Raw genomic sequence first — 21,972 nt, 5'->3', positions numbered from 1 at the left:
ATATATATATATATATATATATAGTTGTGGAATTGTCTATCTAAACCCTAATCCACGAACCAATGAAAATCTTTCATTTAGCCACATCATCCACTTACATCCATTTAATGTGGGGTACTAATTGTAATTATTTTTTTTATATAAAATAATAATTATTATTATTATTTTGAGTTATTATTCATTTTAAATTTTTTTGTTCATTTTATTATTTTGTGTATATATAAATCCTAAATAGTTGTGGAATTGTCTATCTAAACCCTAATCCACAAACCAATGAAAATCTTTCATTTAGTCACATCATCCACTTACATCCATTTAATGTGGGGTACTAATTGTTATTATTATTTTGAGTTATTATTCATTTTAAATTTTTTTGTTCATTTTATTTTTTTGTGTATTTTATTGTTTTTTTTTTCAATAAAGTTAATGTTTTTGCTAATAATATTTTGTCCAATCTTTGTAAATATAAGGAGTTGGTCGATTGTCAGGACAACTTTCTAATGTTAGTAAAAAAAAATAGATAAAATAAAATTTACTAATGATTGTTATGCTCTGTATGATTTTTATCATATTCGATATTTGAGTATGAGTTAAGTTGGTTTATCTTTGTTCCATTAAGTTTCAAATTAATATAAATGTCAAATTCGACAATACAGTAGTTTTTTTGTAAGAGATAATGAAGTAGTTTATCCAACTCAGAATCCTCCAATGAGATTTATAATATAAATAAAAACTTATGTTTCAACATCAATTGTTTTCCATGGTCAATTATATGTTGTCATTTCCATAGTTATTTTGAAGAATGAGTTAAAGATATTGCTAATCAATGTTAATGAAGAAGATACCAAAGTAACTTCAAATGTGATGTATAAATAAGTTTTTTAAATGTGTAAACATATATTTTAAATGTGTAAACATATAATTTTAAATTTACATACTTATACAAATAATTTTTTGACATTATAGTATAAAATAGCGCATAAGACCCGTGCATCGCATGAGTAAGTGTCTAGTTCGAAACTAAACACACAATTGTTTTAGGTCAAATGATGGTTTTCTAAATTTTGCGTTTATAACAGTTTAAGTTTTTAGATATCAAGTTACTAACTAGTCCCACACCCGTGCGATGCACAGGTGTTATGTGGTATTTTATATTATATTGTTGAAAAATGTGAGAAGTATATCAAGATTGCACATCACCACGTCACCTTTTCATCAACAAACAACATATTCATAGACGTAACCTCAGTTTGGTTTGTATTTGTCTGTTACATCCCACACATGAACTATTCGAACTTTCAACTTTAGATTTGCTTTTCCAGCTACTATAGTAGACACATGAGGGTTGTAACGACCCATTTTTCGTATTCGTATATTTTATTAAATGTTATTTTATTTATTAATTGGCTTTTATTATTTTAGTGAGCGACGAATAATTATTTAGCCGAGCATAAGTTATTAGACGCGAGAACCTTTGTTTTGGGCTTAATGGGCGTGAGAGGCCATTTGGGCCTAAGCCAATTGGGCTTGGTTCATGACTTTAGAAAGTAGTATAAGTAGCAAGTCAAACCCATGAATAGTATCATAACTTAATTTCTTTGAGTGAGCAAGAGCAAGAACAAGCTAAGCTAGGGTTTTGGCTAGGAGATCACGAGCAAGAGAGAAGAGGAAAGGCTTGGATCATTATCTTTGCTAAGGTAAGAGATTAGAATTCATGATTCTTGAGTGGCAAGGAGAGGGGAGATTGTCTATGTCTCCATTCCCGAACTCTCCCACTCAATTTCTTTTTAGGCTTTTGATTAAGGTTTTGTATGTGAGTGTGATGTTCTTCATCATCACTTTGTATGTGTTAATCACTAGCTTGATTCCATGAAAAATATGTATGTGTTTGAATCATGTTTGAAAAGTTTATGAAAGTTGCTTAAAACCCAAGAAATTGGCATGATTTTGATTGTTTGATGTATTTGGATGTTTGGAAGGGATGATTAATGTTCCTTGATACCATATATGTTAGGAATTGCTGTTTATAAGAATTTATAACATGTTTGAATGAATTTTTGAGCTGATTCAATGTTAAACCGCCTTAAGAAAACTCAAGAACAGATATTTTTCTGGTGTAGTTCGCTAAGCGACCAGGACGCGAACCTGCTCGCTACAGCTCGCTATCTGTTCGCCATGCACCTGTAATCCTCTGATGTAGTTCGCTGCAGCGAACTGAGCTTCGCTTAGCGAATAGTTCGCTACCTGTTCGCTACTGCTTCGCTTAGCGAACAGTACTGAACCTGCAACTTTTGTTAATGGTTGTAAGTGTAATTAGGCACTTGTAACGTGGTTTAAGGGTATCCTTACATGATTGTTGATACATGTTGATGCTGTTAATGTTTATTGTTAATCGTTATATGATTGATAAACGTGTATGCAATAAATTGCAGTTTAGAGTGAGTAATGTGATGTTTTGGCATTAATTTGCAATGTTAAGTGAATGTGTTAGGATTGTGTTCCCGCATTCATAAAAGAGTAGCTTCGAGCTAGAGAATATCATATGGTTGATATGTGTATACATACATGCATTCATGATTGTATGTGAACATTGGAAACTTGGGTTCCAATAACGAAAATGGATTATGTGTCCATAATGAAGCCGAGGATCGGATTAGATGAATCCATGAGTCCAGAGTTGCTATCCAACAGGATATAAAACTGTGTTGGCTTATCCAAGGGAGATAAGATGGTTCGGTAAGTTCCGACATATCCAGCAAGATATAAATCTGTTCATGGTCCACCGTTGGTGAGACACCTTGGTACCACATGCATTTAGTCATGTCTAGGGATGGCATGACAGTGAATTGATTGGCATTAGATACATTAGGGTAAATGCGCATATATTTGATAAATGGTATGTGACATTATCTGGTTGAATTGTGTTAAACTTTATTAATTGATAATTGTTTAGTGCGATGTTTTGGCGTGAGTTAGAATATGTATGATAGTTCGAAAGTGTAAGACCTTTCTTATGCTCGTATGTTATGCGATTATGTTTTCTAACTCTCTGCTTTGTGTTATTTGCTGGACCTTTGGGGGTTCAGATATTCAGGCTGAGGACTGTGCCGACGATTAGACTGCTGTTTTAGCTTGGTGTTGAAGTATCTTTTGGTGAGGAGACTTAGCATAGATTTCTCCTTGTAGTGCTAGCTTTTGGCTAGAGTTTGTAAATAGTAAATGCTCTGGTAATGTAACATCGAGTCGGGGTTTACGCTTGGCTTACATCGTATATCGGTGTTACCTTTTTGATATGCTAGTTCTTGTATAAGTGACATCCTTAGGGATGAATATGACTTATGTATATATATGCATGCTTGGTTAGATTGAATCCGATGTTGCTTTTCATGTTAAACTTCATGACGCTCTGTGTGTATGCTTGTGTTTTAATTACCGCGTGGCACTCTGCCTTTACACTTGTTAAAAAGTTTTTAAAATTACGTTTTTAAGGGTAGTATGTGTTAGGGTGTTACAAGGGTAGATAAGAGCTATGGTTTGAAAGAGTGATTTTTTTTAACTAAAAACTAAACTCAATAGAAATGTATGCATGGATAAAGAAGCAACTGTTATACTAATTATATATACCTATATGTATAGAGAATGAGTAGGGACCATCAAAATTGAATGAAATATGATAATGATAATGGTTATATATTTCAATCTCATAACCTAACTTTTTGCATAACCTTCACTCTTCTCTACAATTGTAATGTAATTATAAGTCAATAATGTATACACTCTTCGTATTTTTTTGTGTGACTAAATTATAAACTCTTTGTTGTTTTTACGAAAACGGTTGACATTTAAATGAGATAAATGTTGAAAGAGAATCCAACTATGCTCATATTCATTGTCACTAAGTAATGTTATAATAATGTAGAAAAATGTAACATCTTGTGACATCAATTTTTGGATAATTGGAGAGGTATAATTCAATAATAATGTAGAAAACTGTAACATCTTGTGACATCAATTTTTGGATAATTGGAGAAGCATAATTCTTTATTATTTATTATGAGATTGATATAATATAAAAAAAAATAGAGATGAGAATGATATAATATAAGGAAGTGATGTGACATTATTGTGTGACTTAATTGGATGTAAGTGAGTGATGTGGATTAGGGTTAAGATAGATAGTAGGAGAACTATCTAGGAATTACTCCCTCCGTCCCAAATTATAAGGGAAAAAAACCCATTTTTTTGTCCCAAATTATAGGGGAGAAAATCATTTTCAAGAATGTTTTTCCCTTATTCTCATGAAATTAAATGCAAATTGCATTTAATTTTCTCTCTACCCTTTTCTCAATAAACAACAACCAATAAAAATTGTTTTTACATCTTCCTATGCAACTTATTCCAAGAAAAACCCACAAAAACATATTTCAAATTCTCATGTTTTACTTTTTCTTAATAAGTGTGATTTTTTTATTTTCTCTTATAATTTGGGACGGAGGGAGTATATATATAGATTAATTTTTTTTTTGTCAAGATTTACATTTCTATTTATTTATTGCACTACTAACATGTAGTACACATTTCTTTATTTGAATACCTGAACATGAGCCATACGAAAAATAGGAAAACTACTGTATTACCGTAAGTACAGGCAATAATTAGAAAATTATAAAAGAGGGAAAGTTAAGCATTGGAAACGGCGGACTGAATTAATTACTAGTATTAGGTTAATGGCAATTTTAATTACTTACAAATTCCAAAAACTAAATAACGTTTTCCCCATAAAAAATTGGAAAACCAATCGGTAAATCAAACGACATTATTTTTAATACTGTAAATATAATTATTAACTATAAATAAGTAGTACTACTATAGATTTATCCCAAACAGTAAGAAAGAGTTTAAGCGATTTTAACACAAAAGCCTCAATGTCTCATATTGTAATGCCCATCTCTCTTTAATTTTTTCAAATGTTCATTTGCTTGATTTTAGAAGTTCCAATCAATTTTTGTCATTTTAAAAAAAAATTAATCAAGTTTTTAGGAATATTTAGCTTAAGTCTTTTTTGTTCTTGTTTTAAGTTAAGCTTCATTTTTATTTTTACTAGTGGTCATTCTGCGTCTGTCCGTATGATTCACATTTTCTACTATGCAAACTTTTGGTGATTTTATTGGCTAGTTGATTTTTTTTCCTCTTTTGTAACATTATTATTGGACTGACATTTTTTTCCTCTTTTTTGGTGTTTTTGACATTAGGTGAAAATGGAGCGAATAATGCAACAAGAAATAGTTGAAAAAGATGACATTGTTGTCGCATCTGATCTTAATGGACAATACTCTGTTCCGAAATGTATTAGAGTCTTGGAAAATCTAAGGAATACTTATCCCGATCGTTATTATGACTTAACAAATGCAGAATATGGCTATGTTTATGAATTGCTTAAAGATAGCAAAAATAGAGTAATACAGTAATTGTTTCTTCAGAAGATTGCATGTCTGGTTTGCTGAATTGGATAAAGTACAAATATGCAAATAAAGGCAAATAGAGTTTATTCTAAGATTTGACTTTTTGTTTGAATGTTAAACCTCTCTTATTATCGTAGTGAATCTATATTTCCAATTTTTGATTTTGTTTTCCTCTTCAAGTTGTTCTCTATATCTAAATCAGTGGCCTATATGAAGAAAAAATATTTGTACCAAATTTTCTTTATTCTCATGGATGAAATTGGCAATGATAATATTTTTTTACATTATGAATGACAATTAAAACATCTTTAGGATGAAATTTCATGTTAACGACATTATAAAAGTACTCACTGTGTGTGACTCCGTTTGAACTAGTGTTGTTGTTGTGAATTCGATTAAATCACACCAATACCTTGATGTGTGTGGAGCAAATGGATTAAAGCAATCAACAAGCGAGAATGACAATAATAATAATAACAAAAGATAAACCGCGAAAACGTAAAGAACACGAGATATTGTTTACCCAGTTCAGTCAAAACCGACCTACTCTGGGGGAGAGAGCCACTCTCCGTTCCACTATTAATAGAAACCTTGATTACAATGAAATTCACCACAAGAGTTACAAGAATTAGACAATTCCCTAATTCTACCCAAGTCCCGAATTTCTTCCCGTGACCAAGAAATTCAATCAATAAGTGTTTCCCAAGGTGATAGAATGTTTCTCCAACCCTAGAGTCTTCCCAAGATGTTTCTCTATTAACCCTAGTCTTTTGTTGGCCTTAGAAACCCTAAAAAACACACCCGGTACCTCAGAAAACGCAAACAGCTCATATATACTCGCGCACCCGCGCCCGGCTCAGCATGGTCTACGCTCGGCGCATATGGCAGCAGCCAACTGCTTTTCCTGAAAGCTTCCTGCGCCCGGCTCAGCAATCCAGCGCCCGGCTCAGTTGACAACAAGCACCAGTTTTCTGCTTTTTTCCTGTTTCTAAGTTTTCAGCATCAATTCTAAGGCAAAATTCCCAACAATCTCCACCTTGTCTTTTAATTGATGATGGTGCCAACTTTTCATCAACCATCATGCTGCTCCCACATGATTAACACCACACCCTCTTCGGCCCCCGGAGTCTACCTCTCCGTACTCCTGAAAAAGCTTGCCTCCCATTGCCCTTGGATTTTTAGGACAATCCACAAGTTACACCGTACCATCTTCAGCCCCCGGAGTAGCTAAGTTCGTCCTCCTGAAGAAACACTTGCTCCCAACTATCATCGGATTTTAGATAGTCCAACAAGCTCCACCATACCCTCTTTGAACCCCGAAATGTCTCACGTACTCTCGAAGAATTTGCTTGCCTCTCAACTTAACCTTGGAATTTTAGGTAAGTTCCACAAGCCGCCCACAAGGTCTCCATAGCTATACACTTCTTTGGTCCAACAATATCACTCTCCTCCCTATCTCCTAGATAGTTAGGAGCTATTGTTGATTGTTTGTCTTCCTCTAGTCTCACTAGTAACAAACTCCACCTCAAACCGAGATTCCTCCTCCAAAGATTCAAACCGGTATTTCCATTATGACTCTCACCTTGTAACGCAAGACTTTTCCACTACTTTGAAACACACTTCAACTCATGTCACCCACAAGCTTCACCCGAAGTTTCACAACTTTATCATATCATGAGAATTTCCACTAGTAACAAAATGCATGACCACATTAAGGTTAGGAATATACCACACATCATGTAAATTAATCTCACCATACCTTGAACCTTACAAGCTTTCCCGTCTTCAAAGTGAACAAATCCACCTTCAACTAGCTCTAGGACTTCAAAATATTCATTCTTCAAACACATGTGACAGGAGCATCCAAAGTCAACGACTTAAACTCCACTGATTCCCAACTTCCACTAGCATCTTCACATCTCATAATAAAGTTGTTGTTTCAGTAGTAACCTGAGTATTATTCCACCACCTCTCCAGGCCGAGCCTGAGTATTCTTATCACCGTCTCTCCAGGCTGATGTTGAGTATTATTCCACCGCCTCTCCAGGCCGAACAATCATCTATGGTTCCCAGCTTGTGACTATGAGTGCTCCCGCACTCTCATAGCCTTCCTCATAAGCTTCATCGCACTTTTGTTGAGTTAATAAAATTGCCCTAACCTTCACCTTCCACAACCCGAAGTCGTTACTCCCGGTGAACTTCTCAATTTCCCACTTAGAACCCATGATACCTTAATCCTTTGATCCTTGCCCCACGGTGGGCGCCAATTGTTGTGAATTCGGATCGAAAACCACACCAATAATACTTTTGATGTGTGGGACAAATGAACTGAAGCAACCAAATCAAAATGGATGAGCAATAATCAATAAATCAACAATAAACTATGAAAAGCGATAAAGAACACGATGAAATTGTTTACTCAGTTCAGTCAAAACCGACCTACTCTAGGGGAGAGAGCCACTCTCCGTTCCACTATTAATAGAAACCTTGATTACAATGAAATTCACCACAAGAGTTACAAGAATTAGACAATTCCCTAATTCTACCCAAGTCCCGAATTTCTTCCCGTGACCAAGAAATTCAATCAATAAGTGTTTCCCAAGGTGATAGAATGTTTCTCCAACCCTAGAGTCTTCCCAAGATGTTTCTCTATTAACCCTAGTCTTTTGTTGGCCTTAGAAACCCTAAAAAACACACCCGGTACCTCAGAAAACGCAAACAGCTCATATATACTCGCGCACCCGCGCCCGGCGCATATGGCAGCAGCCAACTACTTTTCCTGAAAGCTTCCTGCGCCCGGCTCAGTTGACAGCAAGCACCAGTTTTCTGCTTTTTTCCTGTTTCTGAGTTTTCAGCATCAATTCTAAGGCAAAATTCCCAACAGTTGTTAGAGCCACTTGCCAATACCATGTACTCTCCCCGTCCCAAAATATAAGCAAAAATAGGTCAACAAAAATTAATGTTTCTGGTCCAAATTTTACACCAACTATATCAATTTTTGTTGACCAATTTTTGCTTATATTGGACGGATGGAGTATATTAGTTTTATTAATTTTTTATTTATTCACATAACATGAGACAAATAAAAATATTTAAAGTAAACTTGAATTTGGCAAAAATGTCGAGTGCAAAACTACAAGTTTGGGATGAAAATTGTAGAAATTTATGTTTTCAATATTACTTTACTCTTCAATCTCCTTTTTTAGTATGTTAACAAGTATCCGGTGATATATTTAGCATAACCAAAGGGAATATGTGATGGAATTAAAGTGAATAGGTGGATGTATGTCTTGCTTTTCATGGATAGAAGATGTGTTAAAAATATTTTTTTGCATCAACACACCAGATCAGCACATAACCCTGTTAAACCAAAATGAGTTTTATGGTATTTGCCTCGCCTCTTAAGTTTTATTGATGATAACAATGTAGAAGGGTACTCTAAAATTTGTTTAAATAGGTAAAGGTGAAGATTTTCAAGGATGCTTACTTTTTTCAATGTCCTACTGGTCAACATGTAGCTTGGGCCAAGATTATTTGGAATGTTTCTATCCCTCCCTCAAAAATAAATGCTTATTAAGAGATGCTTGCAAGACAAGTTACCTACTAGTGATAATCTTGCCATTAGAGGTTATAATTTAGCCTCTATGTGTAGTCTTTGTGAAGCTGATGTGAAAACCTCTAAATACTTGTTTCCAGACGGTAGTGTTGCTCATAGAATTTGGAATTGGTTTGGCTCAATTATGAATTTCAACTGCCAATTTCTTGAATTAATAAATATGTGCAATTAACGTTACTCACTTAATGTCAGAACTAGATCAACGGTTCAATGGACCGTATATAATGGGTTAGATAAATAGATTTCCATACTCCCACGGATGAAATTGGTAGCTAGAAAACCTTTACTACATTATTATGAATAAAATTACGAAATGTTTAGGATGAAATTTCATGCTATATATATCAACCTAATTTTGAAATACGGATTAGGGTTTGTTATATTGCTAGGCCTTGAAGCCCAACGTAAAAATATCTTAATCAACTCGGTGCTAGCGGTAATCCCAATTTTTGTGGGGAGGAGTAGATAAAAAGGTGAACTTGGCTTGGGTGAAATGGGTGGATGTGTGCCGGCCAAAGGATAAAGGAAGTCTTGGGATTCGAAACCTTTGCTTGGTAAATGTGGCACTTCTCACGAAATGGTGTTGGCGGCTACTAACCTCAAAAGACTAGTTAAGGATGATGGTGTTGAAAGCTAAGTATGGCGGGGATGTTGTCAATCTATCCAACTTGTCGACTTTGAGGGACATTAAATTTGCTTCACTTTGGTGGAAAGATTTATGTTTATTGGGTAGGATGGAAACAAATGAAGAATGGGATTGGTGTAGTGACATTATGACTTAGAAGTTGGGGAATGGTGGAAATACGCGGTTTTGGCTTGATACTTGGACGAGACCATCACCTCTTTGTCATTTGTACCAAAGGCTTTTCTCGTTGTTGCTACAAACATAAGACTTGATTGATAAGATGAGGGAGTGGAGGAACGGTTTGTGAGTGTGGGAGCTTAAATGGAGGTAGAGACTTTTTGTTTGGGAAGAGGAAGTATTAAACCAATTAATAGCACAAATTGGCGGTATGATTATCTACAATGGAGGACTCTTGGTTGTGTGACAACGGAGTGGAGGAGGGGTATACCGTAAAGAATGGTTATGCCTTTCTTAGTTAATCATGGTTTTATCGACAACTCTTTTGATGTAATCATGTTGAAGACTCCCCTAGAGAGCTCCAAAAGTATCTTCTTTGATGATATTAAAATCATGTACAAAAAAAAATGACTAGAACTAAAATCATGCCGTCAAAATTATTAGGCTAAAATATTAGAATTTTTCTCTTTTCACCCCCATGCTTCTACCCCCCCCCCCCCCCCCCCCCCCCCCCAAAATTCTGATTTTACCCTCATAAATAGTTTTTGGAAAATGTTTTCCAAAATTTATATTTTTTTGGAATCTATTTTCCAAAATAGACTAAATTGTAATTTTCAGATCTATCTTTTTTTCATTCACATTCTAGTGTTTTGGATTCTATTTTCCAAAAGGTTAACTATTTCAAAAAACGTTTTTCGAATATTCAAATAGTTCGGAATGCAAAATCCAAAAATACTTTGGAAAATGTTTTCCAAAGTAATTTTGGAAAACATTTTCCGAAATCCTGTAAACTATTATGAGAACTGCAAATTTGCTAGTCTAATCTTATTTTTCATCACACTAATCAATCTCCAAACATAATTCAAAATATAATCGTGTTAAAAATAGTAAAAAAAGATATAATATTTTATGAGAACTAAATTAAAAATAGTAAAAATTATTTTGAACTCATTTGTTATAAATTAAAAGAGTAATTTTGACATTCAATAACTTATATATTCAATAACTTATAAGTTAAAAGAGTAAAAATTATTTTGAACACGTTTTTAAAAGATATTTCTCAAAAATAAATTTTAAATAGATTTTATTTTAGAGATTTTTTTGAAATTTTATTATAAATAAAATTTGTAACAAAACTTTTAATGGTAATTGATAGTTTGAAGTTATTAAATTTTTTAGTTTAGTACAAACAAAAATTATTAAAATAATATTATCTATTGGTACAAGTTTCCTGCGGATTTTTCTAAGAATTTAATAAGACGCTTAATCTTCGTGGGAATTTTCTCAAGGATTTAGAAATATACTAAGTATTCCTACAGATTTTTTAAGTTTCTTGATTGGCTAGAGTTATGACATGCCGCACAAGTGGCGGATCAAAATCAGGCACTTGACTGACCTTTGAATGAGGCAGAAGACCTGATCATCAACCGGTCCACTACTTAAGTAGCGGACGGTGTCCACAAAATAGGAAGCGGACGACGTTTTTAAAACTTCTCTTTTTTATAACGACCGCTATTTAAGTGGTAGAAAGGTAAAATTGAAAACGAGCAAAACACGTAAGATCAAACATAGGACGCCAAGAAGAAATTCTCGTAATTACTAATCTGGCCAACTTACACATGACCCATTTAATCCATTTATAAGTAAGGGAGGTTTATGTTTAAGATAAAAAAAAATAGAGGGGTGTGAGTGATATTTTAACAAACTTTAAGGTAAGTTTATGTAATTTGCCCTAATAAAAATAATATAATAATTTTAAATAGTTGGTATGAATATTATATTATTTGCTATGGGATCAAGATTCGAACCCGTCATGTTTTGTGTTTTGTTTCTGAACACATCACTTTACTTATTCATCATTAAGAGTGAAATTATAATCACTAAGCTACTTGATCAAATAATAATAATAATTAATAATAATAATAATAATTTCAAAATGACAAAAATAAAAGGAAAATTAAGCATTTGAAACTGAACACACAATTGTTTTAGGCCAAATATATCTAGTGATTCTTTAAATTTTGAGTTTGTAACCATTAGGTCTTTTAAGGTTTTCAGTTATCAGTTGAGTCTTTAACAATTAAAACATTTAAGTTTCTAACTTATTGCACTACTACTAACTAACATGTACAGATTTTTTTATTTGGATACATGAGATGAGAGGGAAGATCCATAAGAAAAATATTACCGTAAGTACTGGTAATAATAATTAGAAACTTATAAAAATATCCTAATTTTAAGAGGGAAAATTAAGCATTGGAAACGGCGGACTGAATTAGTTACTAGTATTAGGTTGATGGCAATTTTAATTACTTACGAATTCCAAAAACTAAATAACGGTTTCCCCATAAAAAATTGGAAAACCAATCGGTAAATCAAACGACATTATTTTTAATACTGTAAATATAATTATTAACTATAAATAAGTAGTACTACTAGAGATTTATCCCAAACAGTAAGAAAGAGTTTAAGCGATTATCGTGACACAAAAGCCTCAATGTCTCTTATTGTAATGTCCACCTCTCTTTAATTTTTTTCAATGTTCATTTGCTTGATTTTAGAAGTTCCAATTTTTGTCATTTAAAAAAAAAAAATCAAATTTTTAGGAATATTTAGCTTAAGTCTTTTTTGTTCTTGTTTAAAGCTAAGCTTCATTTTTTTTTTTATTTAAGAATTTGCGTATCAAATCTACATTGGTTTTTTACTTTAATTTAAACTTAATCCAAGATCAAACACATATCTTAACCATGTCTTTAGATTTTTCAAACACATATCTTAACATTATTATTGTACTGACATTATTGTCTAATGTTGTCTCTATCTTACATTCTTTTTGTGGTGTTTTTGACATTAGGTGAAAAAGGAGCAAATAATGCCACAAGAAATTGTTGAATGACATTGTTGATGAACAATACTCTGTTTCGAATTGCATTCAAGTCTTGAAAAATCTATGGAATGTTTATTCTCATTTGATGACACAACAAGAATATGGCTATGCTTTTGAATTGCTTAAAGATAGCAAAAATAGAGTCATAATTGCTTCTTTAAATAATAGATTGGGTGGTTTGCTGGCTTGGATAAAGTACAAATATGCCAATAGAGTTTATTATTCTTATATGACTTTTTGTTTGAATGTTAAACCTCTCTTATCGTAATGAATCTATATTTCCATTTTGTGATTTTGTTTTCTTCTTCAAGTTGTTCTCTATATCTCAATCAATGGCCTATATAATATATGGAAAAAAAATTGTACCAAATTTTACAAATTCTTTATTGATGGAACAACTTGAATTAAAGTATAAAGTTCTTTATTCTCATGAATGAAATTGGTAATGAGAATATTTTTTTACATTATGAATGAAAATTAAAACATCTTTAGGATATAGGATGAAATTTCATGCTACGGACATTGTAAAACTAGTCACTGTATGGGATGATTACATATATGCTCCTAATGAACTTAGTTTTATGTTTTTTATTTATTCACATAATGTGACTAATTAAAAAATCTAAATAAACATGAATATTAGATTCGCCAAAAATTGCAAGTACAACTTTAAATTTGGGATGAATAATCTTTATAGAATCAGCAAAAGGGAAGATGTGGTGGAAATAAAGTTTTACCCTCATAAATAGTTTTTGGAAAATGTTTTTTAAAATTTATAATTTTTTGAATTTATTTTCCAAAATAGACTAAAAGGTAGTTTTCAGTGTTAGATAATAAAATAATAGGCTATGTTATTGAGCCTGTTAATTTAGAGCCCATTAAGTTTTATATATATTCTCAAGTAATGCAATTGTAATGTTAAGCAATACAATGATATTCTATTGAAATCCTAGCCGTCTTTCTTTTTTCTTATTTGTGTATCTCTAATTCTAACATTCATATCTATCTTTTTTCATTCATATTCTAGTGTTTTGGATTCTATTTTTCGAAATGTTAACTATTTCAAAATACGTTTTCCGAAAATTCAAATAGGTCGGAATGCAAAATTCGAAAATGTGCTTTGGAAAACATTTTCCGCAATCCTGTAAACTGTTATTAGAACCGCAAATTTGCTAGTCTAACCTGATTTTTCATCACACTAATCAATCTCCAAACATAATCTAAAATATAATTGTGTTGATAAATGTGGAGACATGCATGATTTTTACGGCAAGCCTGTTATACACATTTTATCGTATGCTACTCCCTCTGTCCCAAATCTTTGGTCTTTTTACCTTTTTAGTTTTGTCCCAAATCTTTAGTCCTTATAAGAAACCAATGCAAAATATTAGTGGTACTTTACTATTTGTACCCTTACTCCATCAACAAAATTAATTAAATATATTTTCTCTTTCTTAATAATGTAAGAGTAAAAATGACTTAACTTATCAATCTTTATCATTTCTTAATCTCCGTGCAAAACTCGAAAAAGATTAAAGTTTTGAGAGGGAGGGAGTACTTCTTATATTTCAACCTTTTTAATTTTTTTTTTATTATTGAGTGCGTTTGCTTTGCTAAAAAATGATTGAGATCGATGAAAAATCATGTTAGAATAGCAAATTTGCGATTCTGATCACATATAACAGGATTTTAGAAAAATGTTTTCCAAAAAACTTTGGAAAATGTTTTCCGAAGCAATTTCGGATTTTGCGTTCCAAAATATTTGAATTTTTGGAAAACGTTTTCCAAAATAGTTAACTTTTTGAAAAATAGAATATGAAATACTGGAATGTGAATCAAAAAATATAGATCCGAAAACTACATTTTTAGTCCAAAAAATTATAAATTTTGGAAAACGTTTTTCGAAAATTATAAAGGCAAAATGGGAATTTCAAGGGGCCTAGAAGAAACATGGGTGCTACCACTAATCTATTGATATATACATATTTGTTATTTTATAAACATTAAAAATAATTAACTATTGAGCCCCTCAAAATGACCTCGAAATTTTAAGGTTTGATGTCACCGCACACTATAGGCGTAGGCCGGCTTGAGACCGACCAGCTAACCGGTTCCCAGTTTAACCTGCTGGTCCGATTTTTAGAACTTGATATAATTATACTAATACTATTATAAAATAATTCCACTTATCCATCTTAAGGATGAAATTTTCAATCGTTAAGCTACGTAAATAAAAAATATCAATATAAATACGTAGATTTAACCCAGGATATCATTTTAAAATATCATTTTAAAATAATAATTTTAAAATGACTATAAATACTAGGAAAATTAATTAAGAAAAATAATAAGCTACACAGAATTTTTTTATTTTTTTATTATAGATAAGAAAAATAATTTTATTGTAAAAAAATTGTAAGAGGGGAAATAACAAAAATACCCGAATTTTAAGAGGGAAACTTTTGTAAAAAAAAAAAAGAAGGGAAAATTAAGCATTGGAAACTGCAGACTGACTAGTGACTACAAGTTTTAGGTTTTAATGTCCATTAACTTAACTAGACGGCTGCCCGTGCGTTGCACGGGTTCGCCGGAACGTGATTTATATACCAATCATGGTTGTTATGCGCCGAGGTAATTAGTCATAAGCATATGGAAATTCCTTAGGGGGACATCATTTATATACCAATCATGGATGCTATTAGCCGAAAAAGTTAGTCATGAACATGCGAAAATTATCAAAGGGGGACATCATTTACGTCGCAATTGAAATAGTATCATGTCGCAATTAAAACAACGTAAATGAAGTACAAATTCATATCTGAAAACAACAAAAACAAATTAAAGGTCAATTGGATGCGAAAATTATCAAAGAGGGATATCAGAAAACAACAAAAACAAATTAAAGGTCAATTGGATCACAAAAACTCGAACCAACACGGGTACTCTTCTTGCTGTGGACAATTTGCTCGTCCATTAGTTTAATATACTTGGCTTGTTGAATAGCAAAATATGACTCCCAAACAATAGCTTCTCGTGAGCAATGTTGTTTCCATTGAACACACGTCGGAGGTATTGGACAACCATCCTTCAACTTGACATAGACATAATGACCGGGAATAGCTCCAACACAAATAACCAGCGAATAAGGGTCGGATGATGGAACACCGCGCAATGGAAAAAATGTCTCGGATGCTCCTTGTTTCGTCAACTTAACGACTACTTTGCCCAAAATGGAAGATATAATGTGTCCCATATCCGGAAAGGTTAACCATTTGTCGATCAATGCAACACCGCGTTTCCTGGACTTTCTCTTTGATGGCAAGAGTGCATCTGTGATGTAAGCCAAACGCTTCTCACACCCATATATTTCCAAATAGTCATGCTTATGGAGTCGCAGCTCATCAAGCATGCTCTCTTTAATAAGTTCGTAATCATCTTCATTGTTCCTATCGGCTAATGCAATCACGCGATAACCGCAATTACCATCACTTTTGACATCAATAATAGATTCAATATAGGGATGCATAAAATCAGGAATGTGTTTGATTTGATTAATTTTAGATGTATCACTCTCTCCAACAACTTTTCTGGCTCTTTTCTTTCCCACACCTGCATCAACATTCTCCCTATCCATGGATGAACCAGCAACATCTAAACCAATTCAAATAGAATAATCTGAGGGGATATGGTATGGTATAAACCAATTGAAAGCAATTAAAATATTGGTTCAATCTAATCAATATATACGGTCAAATATACCTAGCATAATAATTTGAAAACAATCTACAGGAAATGCACATAAAAAGGGGGTAATAGTTGTAAAACCTTGTGAAGAACAGCCATGAGGCACATATTCTGGGGAGGAGCCAACATCAATTGCAACACCCTTGCAAACATCAGCAGGTGCGAGAGACTCAACAGCTTGCACGATATTTGTTATGTTAGACATGATTTGGGTGATTAAGGAAGATGGAAATAATGGCAAGAGGATGCAGACTGTAAGAATTACCACAAGAGGATAGATCTAAAAAAAATTAGATGAAGAGAATAGATTGAAAGGGAATAGGCGTGAGGGATAAGAGGGGACAGTGGAGTCAATGACCTTTGAGTGATTGGTCTATTAAGTTCTCTTTACGATAAAATTACCAACATGTCCTTCAATTACCATTAACACACCAGATTAAGTACTCTTCATAATTACTCAACTAAACAAATGAAAATGCTTGACTGAGAAGAAATATATGTTGTTGCAATTTCTTGATTAATCCATACATGTACTACGATATAACCAAAAGATATAAACTTCATAATTAAAAAACTTGACTGGAAAGAAACATACACACACCTGATCCAAACATAATATACTTAACATAAGAGTCCACACCATTTAAAATTAAAATTTAAATGAAACATCATAACACAAAAGCAAAAACAAAGAAACGATAACTCTAAAGCATATAAAAGTGCTGGCTTTGATAGATTCTCTTGTAAGTATTGGATGTTGTTGGAGCATAGAGGGTTGTTCGAACTCCACGATACGGAGATAGCTTAAAGTATACGATTCTATTATTTGCTGCACCTGTGACACCAAGCTTGATAATCATGCCCTTAGCCAACCGATGAACCTTGCAAATATCGTGCCATTGACCTGAGATTTTGCAGGTGGTATGAGTTGTGTCCTGAAACTTGAAATCACATTGATTCCATGTATTACCAATCCAATCAATTAATGTGAGTTGAGTCTCTTCAGCTGGTAGTGCAGCCTCGCAGAAACCTCTCCAAAAGAGAGTCTGTTGGACAATTACATCTAACTTTAGTGATGATTATATAGTATAATTGTTCTTATAGAATAAGGTAGTACACATACCAAATATCCAGTTTCAACATCGGAAACAGTCAAAGTTTTCTCAAGCATGTGAGAAAAAACACTTGGGAGTACAAAAAATGGAATTGGTCCAGTTGAAGATGACTGTTGAAAACCTTTATCTAACATTAGTCTACACGGAGGAGTCCTATTAGGGTAAGTAATCTCCATGCCAAAAATATATCGAATTTTGATGTGAAATACTAAAGGACTAACGAACAATAAAGTAAGCCAAGCGCCAGAATGAATGTTATAAAAACCTCTTAATCGAGACCAACCGTGTGTGAAATAAATTTTCGAAGAAGATTTTTTTTGGACAGCAACTTGAATCTCGTTCTTATTAATATCTCGCAAGAAAATGCTATCACCCATATATTGACCAATACAGCGTGCATATATTTCTGGTAGTTTTCCTCGATCCTACATAACAAATATGATATCAAGAATATCTAAACCTATAAAGAGTGGAATGTGTAAACTATCAATCACCACTTACCTTCGTGGGATCAAACTCCATGTACCCAGTTCGTGTCATTATTGTATAAGGACGGACATCAGGATGCAGCTTATCGGAGCCACGGTTAGTATCTATACAGTATAAAAGATTTATGTGAAATAATAAAAGAAACATGCATTGTTAATTGGAGTCAATCCCATTGAATACAAGCCATTTATTGTTTGAAGATATAAAGAAATGCAACCTTTGTCCATTACGAAAGTTAGAACAGAGTTTATCACGCACTTAATCATCCCATGAAGGAAAAAACCTTCCAACAATGGACACAACATAATCAATTAAATGCCCACTCTTCTGTTCTAATTCTAACACACACCCCTAAACACAGTATTATAGAATTTATTCATTGATAGTTTCTAGCAGAAAGAAGATGAAATCAACTGGTTCAATAGATGTTTATCATGTGGAGACACTGGACACTTACAACATAAAAAATGGCGCAATGCCTACTAATTAAGCCAAACATAAACAGAAATTGACTTTTAGTTAAAAAGAAGCACAAAACACATCAATATGGATTGAGCTAAGTGTTGCATATGTGAGTTCAATACAATATTAAGGGAATCCAATAATAATAATCAACCAAACTAATTCATACAAACAAATATATTAGAGGACAATAGATATAGAACCTTGTGAAGAACTGTAACACCCTAACCCATACTACCCTTAAAAACGTAATTTTAAAAACTTTTCAACAAGTGTAAAGGCAGAGTGCCACGCGGTAATTAAAACACAAGCATACACACAGAGCGTCATGAAGTTTAACATGAAAAGCAACAGCGGATTCAATCACACCAAGCATGCATATATATACATATATATATATATACATAAGCCATATTCATCCCTAAGGATGTCACTTATACAAGAACTAGCATATCAAAAAGGTAACACCGATATACGATGAAATCCAAGCGTAACCCCCGACTCGATGTTACATTACCAGAGCATTTACTATTTACAAACTCTAGCCAAAAGCTAGCACTAAAAGGAGAAATCTATGCTAAGTCTCCTCACCAAAAGGTACTTCAACACCAAGCTAAAACAGCAGTCTAAACGTCGGCACAGCCCTCAGCCTGAATATCTGAACCCCCAAAGGTCCAGCAAATAACACAAAGCAGAGAGTTAGAAAACATAACCGCATATCATACGAGTATAAGAAAGGTCTTACACTTTCGAACTACATCATACATATTCTAACTCACGCCAAAACATCGCACTAAACAATTATCAATTAATAAAGTTCAACACAATTCAACCAAATAATGTCACATACCATTTATCAAATATATGCGCATTTACCCTAAGGTATCTAATGCCAATTAATTCACTGTCATGCCATCCCTAGACATAACTAAATGCATGTGGTACCAAGGTCTCTCACCAACGGTGGACCAAGAACAGTTTTATATCTTGCTGGATATGTCGGAACTTACCGAACCATCTTATCTCCCTTGGATAAGCCAACACAGTTTTATATCCTGTTGGATAGCAACTCCGGACTCATGGATTCATCTAATCCGATCCTCGACTTCATTATGGACACATAATCCATTTTCGTTATTGGAACCCAAGTTTCCAATGTTCACATACAATCATGAATGCATGTATGCATACACATATCAACCATATGATATTCTCTAGCTCGAAGCTACTCTTTTATGAATGCGGGAACACAATCCTAACACATTCACTTAACATTACAAATTAATGCCAAAACATCACATTGCTCACTTTAAGCTACAACTTATTGCATACACGTTTATCAATCATATAACGATTAACAATAAGCATTAACAGTATCAACATGTATCAACAATCATGTAAGGATACTCTTAAACCATGTTACAAGTGCCTAATCACACTTACAAACATCAACAAAAATTGCTGTCACAGAGGCCTTCGCTAAGCGAAGCCTCAGCGAGACATGGCGAACCTCACCAGGAAGTCACCTGCTCATGGCGAGCATTGGCGAGCTTCAGCGAACTATTCGCTGAGCGAAGGCTTAGCGAGCCTACGCGAACATCACCAGGGGATCACCTGCTCATGGCGAGCATTGGCGAGCTTCAGCGAACATGTTCGCTACAGCGAACTCCTGGTCGCTTAGCGAACTATACCAGAAAAATATCTGTTCTTGAGTTTCAATAAGGCGGTTTAACATTGAATCAACTCAAAAATTCATTCAAACATGTTATAAATTCTTATAAACAGCTATTTCAAGCATATATGGTATCAAGGAACATTGATCATCCCTTCCAAACATCCAAATACCTCAAACAATCAAAATCATGCCAATTTCTTGGGTTTTAAGCAACTTTCATAAACTTTTTCAACATGATCCAAACACATGCATATTTTTCATGAAATCAAGCTAGTGATTAACACATACAAAGTGATGATGAAGAACATCACACTCACATACAAAAGCTTAATCAAAAGTCTAAAAGAAATTGAGTGGGAGAGTTCGGGAATGGAGACATAGACAATCTCCCCTCTCCTTGCCACTCAAGAATCATGAATTCTAATCTCTTACCTTAAGCAAAGATGATGATCCAAGCCTTTCCTCTCCTCTCTTGCTCGTGATTCTCCTAGCCAAAACCCTAGCTTAGCTTTGCTCTTGCTCTTACTCACTCAAAACTCAAAGAAATGAATTGTGATACTATTCATGTGTTTGACTTGCTACTTATACTACTTTCCATTGTCATGAACCAAGCCCAAATGGCTTAGGCCCATTGCCTCTCACGCCCATTAAGCCCAAAACAAAGGTTCTCGCGTCTAATAACTTACGCTCGGCTAAATAATTATTCGCCGCTCACTAAAATAATAAAAGCCAATTAATAAATAAAATAACATTTAATAAAATATACGAATACGAAAAATGGGTCGTTACAATCCTACCCCCCTTAAAAGAATTTCGCCCTCGAAAATACCTAGAAACAGATTGGGATAAGAATCTCTCATCTTGCTTTCCAACTCCCACGTTGCATTCTCTCCAGCCGGTCCTCCTCACACGACTTTCACGGATGCAATCTCTTTGTTTCTCAACCTCTTCACTTCTCTTCCTTCGATTCTCAAAGGCACAGTCTCGATGGTCAAGTCATCCCTCACTTGAACATCGTCCGATTCAATCACGTGTGTCGGATCAGACACATACTTGCGCAACTGTGATACATGGAAAACATCGTGCAAATTCGCCAATGATGGCGGTAATGCAATCCTATATGCAACTTTCCCAACTCGCTTCAAAATCTCAAACGGTCCAATAAACCTCGATGTCAACTTCCTTGACTTCAACGCACGTCCTACTCCAGTAGTCGATGTAACTCGTAGGAATACATGATCCCCTTCTTGGAATTCAATGTCCTTCCTCCTCTTATCATGATAACTCTTCTGTCGACTCTGAGACGCTTTCATCTTCTCACGAATCATCCGAATCTTCTCTGTTGTTTCTTGTACAATCTCTGGTCCAAGAATTGCACCTTCTCCAGTTTCATACCAACACAGAGGTGTCCTACACCTTCTCCCATACAAAGCCTCAAACGGTGCCATTCCGATACTAGAATGGTAACTGTTGTTGTATGTAAACTCTACCAACGGCAAACAAGAATCCCAATTCACGTTTTGCTCCAAAACACAAGCCCTCAACAAATCCTCTAAGGATTGTATCGTCCTCTCCGACTGACCATCTGTCTGAGGATGATAAGCTGAACTCAACCTCAACTTCGTTCCTAAAGCTTCTTGCAAGCTTTCCCAAAATCTAGAAGTAAATCTCGGATCTCTATCCGAAATAATACTTGTTGGAATACCATGTAGCTTCACAAT

The sequence above is a fragment of the Trifolium pratense genome, linkage group LG2 (genome assembly GCF_020283565.1).
Source record: "Trifolium pratense cultivar HEN17-A07 linkage group LG2, ARS_RC_1.1, whole genome shotgun sequence".
Classification (NCBI taxonomy): domain Eukaryota; kingdom Viridiplantae; phylum Streptophyta; class Magnoliopsida; order Fabales; family Fabaceae; genus Trifolium; species Trifolium pratense.
The sequence above is the reverse complement of the archived record's forward strand: the minus strand, read 5'-3'. Positions refer to the sequence as shown.